The 6000-nt window shown below is 37.8% G+C and overlaps 1 protein-coding gene across 9 annotated transcripts in view; it reads right to left on the reverse strand.

Moving 5' to 3' along the window:
• TBC1D5 (TBC1 domain family member 5) overlaps positions 1–6000 on the reverse strand; it is a 607988-nt gene that overhangs the window by 383395 nt on the left and 218593 nt on the right. The window contains exon 1 of one of the 9 annotated variants that reach the window (XM_017875882.1): positions 1098–1122. The exons of the other annotated variants lie outside the window; for them this stretch is intronic. The gene's annotated coding sequence lies outside the window, so the exon portion shown is untranslated. Of the gene's footprint in view, positions 1–1097; positions 1123–6000 lie in introns of those variants that run through there. 9 annotated transcript variants of the gene reach the window in all.

Consider the following 6000-nt stretch of genomic DNA (forward strand, 5'->3'; position numbering starts at 1 on the left):
ATGAAATGCACATTATTAACAATAAAGATTTACATTTAAATAGCAGTTTGCAGTTTACAAAAATTTTCACATATATCATGCATTCTCAATGACAATGATATTGTCTCCTAATGGACAAGATTGGTGCATAGAGTGGGTGTGGGGAATCGTAGATACTACAATAGTTTATGGTCCTCAAATGGAACATAGTACATAAAGAGCAACATAGTACATCTGTGTATATTTGTGTTATTAAACTTTCGTAGGGGAGGATGACTGGGAGCAGTTTTTCTTTAAAGACTTTTTAGGGGTGCAATGATTTTTTTAAAAGGTTCAGAAACACTGACAAATACTACCTCATTTGATCATCCCAACCATCTAATAAGTAAGCAGGTATCATTTCCTTTTTTAAAAAGCATGAAACAAATAATACAGGAAGATTTAAAGAGATGAATGAAGGAGAAAAACAAGTAGTGCACGGAATGGAATTTTATACATATACATAGCCAATAACATAAAATAATGCACAACCTCACTCACAGTTAAAGAAATGTCAACTAAAACAATCAGATGTAATTTTTCACCTATCAGATTGCAAAATATAAAAGGTGGACAATACCCAGTCTTGATAAGAATTTGTAGAAATAGGCATTTTGATACTAATGAACTTGATTTAAAAGTGCAAATTTTAGGAAGGCAATAACTATCAAAATTACTAATGCATTTAACTTTTGAATCAACAGTTCTACCACTAACAATGTATCCTACTTACATACCTTCTAGCCAAATCTATGCAGAAAGAAGTTGATTATAATACTGAAAAACCATAAGCAATCTAAATGTTCTATAACCCTTGGGTTTATAAATTATGGTAATCAGGCCAGGCACGGTGGCTTACAGCTGTAATCCTTGTCCTATGTAACACATATGGACAGAAGTTTACATGTGCACACATCCTTGGGAGGCCAAGGCTGACAGATCACCTGAGGTAAGGAGTTCAAGACCAGCCTGGTCAACATGGTGAAACCCCATCTCTACTAAAAATACAAAAAAAAAAAAAAACCCCAAAAAAAAAAAAAAAAAAAAAAAAAAAATCAGTCAGATGTGGTGACAGGCACCTGTAATCCCAGCTAATAGGGAGGCTGAGGCAGGAGAATCCCTTGAGCCTGGGAGGGAGGTTGCAGTGAGCCAAGATTGCTCCATTGCACTCCAGTCTGGGTGACAAGCGAAACCCAATCTCAATAAACAAATAAATACATATATACATAAAGGTAATCCAGAAATGGAATGATAGGTAGGAATTAAAAATCTAAATGCTCTGATGCAAAAAAAAAAAAAAAAATGTACACAGCATACTGAAATCAACAATGCTACCTGTATGACCCCATTATTTTATAAAAATATGCAAATGTAATTTTGCTATGCATTAAAATTTCTGGACACACAAGAAACCAACAAAGCAGGAGGAAGAATAATTCTCCAACTGTACACATAAGTGCACACTTTTAAAATTGGATGTGAGGACTTTTTTTTTTAGAGATAGAGTTTCACTCTTGTTGCCCAGGCTGGAGTGCAATGGCGTGATCTCGGCTCACTGCAACCTCCACCCCCCAGGTTCAAGCAATTCTCCTGCCTCAGCCTCCCAAGTAGCTGGGATTACAGGCACCCACCACCACACCCGGCTAATGTTTTGTATTTTTAGTAGAGATGGGGGTTTCCCCATGTTGGCCGGTCTGGTCTCGAACTCCTGACCTCAGGTGATCCACCTGCCTCAGCCTCCCAAAGTGCTGGGATTACAGGCGTGAGTCACCACACCCAGCCAAGGATGTATCCTTCAAAACATTTAATTATAAAATGTTAAAATGACTTGCTCCAGTTCTTACAATTGTGAAGCAAAACTATGAATAAAATTCCATTCTTTTGGCTCAAAATCCATTGTTTCTTATCACATTACTTTATAAAGCTACTGCTCAGAAAAAAATCATATTGGTGATTAAATATGGTAATGTCTATGGTTCCATAATACCTACTGAAGCATAAATGCACCTGTAAGTTCTCAAAATGTCTTTCATGATCTACCCACTCCTGTGTTCCCAAATCTTCCCTTCCATGTCTTTTAGTTTCTAAAAGCATTCAGTGTTTTCCTACCTCTCTATTTTCTTAAATAACAAATCTTGGTCAAGAAATCCTCTCCCAACCAATTCCTCTTTCTAAAACACTTTATTACTTCTTTTTTAAACCGATCTATTCTCATGACCTGGCATATAATAATAAATATTGCTGAATGAATGAAAATATATCCATCAGAACAGATTCTGCTAATCACTTTGTAAAGTTAATCTCAAATGCTCCATTCTCTGAAATGCTTCCTAACTTCTTTTCATTCAGTTTTAGAATGTTAAATTGAATAATTTCAGGAATGGAGTCATTTCTCCTTGTAATGGGGAAAAGTAAACAAAACAGGAGGTTTCTTTCTTCCGAGAGAATAAAAGGGGAGGAATACCCTTGAGAAGAAAAAAACCCTAGAATGTATCAGCAACCATTAATTTTTTCCATCACCATGCTTATTTCTATAAAAGAAAACTTCCAGAATCAATTTATTCATTTATTATTATTTTTTTAAAGAGACAGGGAATCTCTCTGTCACATTCATAGCTCACTGCACTCTCCAACTCCTAGACTCAAGTAATCTTCCAGCCTTAGTCTCCCAAGTAGCTGGGACTACAGATGAGTGTCACCATGCTCGGTTAATTTTTTTTTTATTATTTTTGGTAGAGATGATGTCTCCCTATTTTGCCCAGGCTGATCTCAAACTCCTGGCCTCAAGCAATCCTCCCAACATGAGCCACAATGCTTGGACCAGAATCTACTGCTATTGACACTAGTGATTTAAGTCAACATTATCTAGGCTCAAATTGAGGAACTGTCCTAACTATCTGACATTAGACAAATTAGCTAAACTGTGTCTCAGTTTCCTCACATGTAAAATGGTGAATACTCAATTCACAGGTTTTGTGAAGACTATATTAATATCCCTGAAGTATTCAGAATATCTGACATATACATAGTAAGCATTCAATAAATATTAACTATAATTGTTATTGCCATCACCAACACACTGTCACTACTCTAGTGAATATATTTACACAGTAAGGTCAGTATAAAATCAAAGACAGGATTGCACCTACAGTTGAAAACGCTGGAACCTTTGAGTGATCCAAAAGATTTGTTCACAACCTTATACATTATAATTAGATATTCCATGCTGTTTTCTCAACATGTCTGAAGACGAAGGAAAGAAGGTAGTAAGCAGAAATTGAGGAAATCCAGGGCTGCACAAATATAATATACATTCAACTTAATCCTCCCATGTGCCAGAAGCTAGTGTAGAAGATAAGCATTTAGTGGTGAATAAATAACTTGCTGTCCCCAGAAAATACACATTCTAGGAAAAGACAATAAGACAAGGATAAAGAGTTCACGTATCAAGTAGCGACACATGTTATGAAGAAAATGTAAAGAGGCCTAGGGGATAGAGAATGATGGGATATGGCTGAAAGCTTACTTGGGAGCTGGGAGCTTATCTGAGAAAGTGTAGTCTTAGGAAGCACCTCTGAAGTGGTGATATTTGAATAAAGTGAGGGAACAAGCCACATGATAAACCTGGAGGAAGAGCATGCTGCAAACAGCAAATGTAGACGACCATAAACTGGGAAATAGCTTGGAGGTCTGGAGATACTGGGAGAAAAAGAAGGGGAAACAGAAGAGAGGCTCGGTCACTTCCATCCTTTCAGGCCATGAAAGGACTTTCATACTCAGTGGCATGGAAAGCCATTGGGAGCTTTTGAGCAAGGATGTGACATGATATGATGTATTCTTTAGAAAGATCACAAATGGTTCAACTGATGAAAAGCACTGACTACTTGCCCATCCACTCAGCCCCTTCTTCAGAAAAGAGCGCTTCCTCAGAAAGGTTAAGAATAAAGGCAAATATTTATCATTCCTCAAAATCATATTAGACTATGGTATATGAGAAAGTGCAAACTAAGATAAAAAGCAACCACTATAGAAACCTGAAACAAGATCAGTAAAAAAAGAAACCAAACAAGTTAGTAAAAGAAGGTAAACCAAGTAACATAAAAGGGCATCTAGCCAGATGACAATCTTCAAGATGCTTCTCATATTTTTGGAGAAATAAAAACATCAGCACAAAATAAAAACATAAGCAAGACGAGATAATCATATAATAATATGCAATACTAAATTTAATTTGATTTTATATTTGTATACACAAACCTTATATTCTGTTTTCTTTTTCATATATTCATTGTTACGTTCAGGCCCCTGCTATAGGTTTGAATGTTGTATCCCCTCCTAAATTCCTGTTGAAATTTAATCCCCAATGCAACAGTATTGGGTTTTTAGGGGGGTTGGGAGGGGTGGCTGAGACAAGGTCTCACTCTGTCGCCCAGGCCAGAGTGCAGTGGCATGATCATGGCTCACTGCAGCCTCAACGTACAGAGCTCAAGCGATCTGCCCACCTTAGCCTCCCAAAGTGCTGAGACTATAGGCATGAGCCACTGTACCCATCCCCCAATGCAGCAGTATTAAAAACTAGGGCCTTCAGGAGGTGATTTCGCCATGAGGACTTCACCCTAATGCATATGGTTAATGCTTATTAAAAGGACTGGAGGAACTAGCTAGGTCCTTTTTGCCCTTCCATCCCTTTCACCATGTGAGGATACAACATTAATCCCTTAGGAGAATGCAGTAACAAGGTACCATCTTGGAGCAGAGACCAGCCCTCACCAGATACTGAACCTGCTCCCATCTTGATCTTGCACTTCCTAGCTTCCAGAATTGTGAAAAAAAAATCTCTGCTCTTTGTAAACTATCCAGTCTCTGGCATTTAGCCACACCAGCACAAATGGAGTAAGACAACTGCTTATACAAAATTATATCATACTTTTTGTTCTACTCCTCCTTCACCCCTCTATTGTCCACTTGGGCAGATCTATAGAGAAAGGCAGATAAAAGGGACTCATTTATGCACTATCCTCTTAATATATACTCTAGTAAGCACCCAAAGCCAGAAAAAGACAGATTTAAGCAGTATAGTATTTTGTGGAAAAGCCAGGTAGTTACTCAGTCCATTATGATTAACAAAACAAGTGGAAACAAATATTTGAAAATACATTAAATTTCAAGCAAGAAAATGCTAGCTCAAAACATTACAAACAAAAAAATTGTTCACTTCCTCAGTCTATATGTCTTTTAGTTTCGAACTCTAAGACATACTAGACATTCCAACTTATGTCTCTTCTGTCCTTCTCTAACTACCCTAATTTAAGCTAGCATCATCTGGATTGGTCTTGAAGCCTCTGGACAAGAGCTACCAGAATCCCTCTCTTGCTCCCCTTAATCTCCTCAATAAAGATCACTGCAGTTAAATTGATTTTTAAAGCAGTAAATCTGATCATATCACTCTCCCTATGGAAAATCCTTTGATGAGTTACTACTCACAGGCTGAAATTTCTAAGAGAATCTACAAGCCCCTGCGTGACCCTTGGCCACCAACCTGGCTCAGTCACTACTGTCCCTGAGTTTTCTGGGCTCCAACCACACTATCTGTAAACTCTGCAACACAGTTCATTCCAGCCTCAGAGCCTTTACAAAAGTTTCTTGCTCAGCTTGCAAAATCTCTGTCCCAATTTGCCTGGGGAACAAAACATAAATTTCACTTCCTTTTGTGAGGTCTTGTTGGACACTGCCCGCCACCACTAGATTAGTTCTCTCCCTTACTTGACTTCTGGGTAGGCCCTATCTTTCCATCATTGTACTTATCACAATCATATATGTAAGAGAAAGGGTGGGGGAAGGGAGCATGATGGAAGCAGGGGTGTTTACATATATACACATATGTGTATTTTAAAGGTTTACTGCCCCCCTGAATTCATGAGGGCAAGGAAAATGCGTAGCACAGTGCTGGCACAATGAAGGCATTATATATATATATATATA

The sequence above is a fragment of the Rhinopithecus bieti genome, unplaced genomic scaffold (assembly GCF_001698545.2).
Source record: "Rhinopithecus bieti isolate Rb0 unplaced genomic scaffold, ASM169854v2 scaffold_8220, whole genome shotgun sequence".
NCBI lineage: Eukaryota > Metazoa > Chordata > Mammalia > Primates > Cercopithecidae > Rhinopithecus > Rhinopithecus bieti.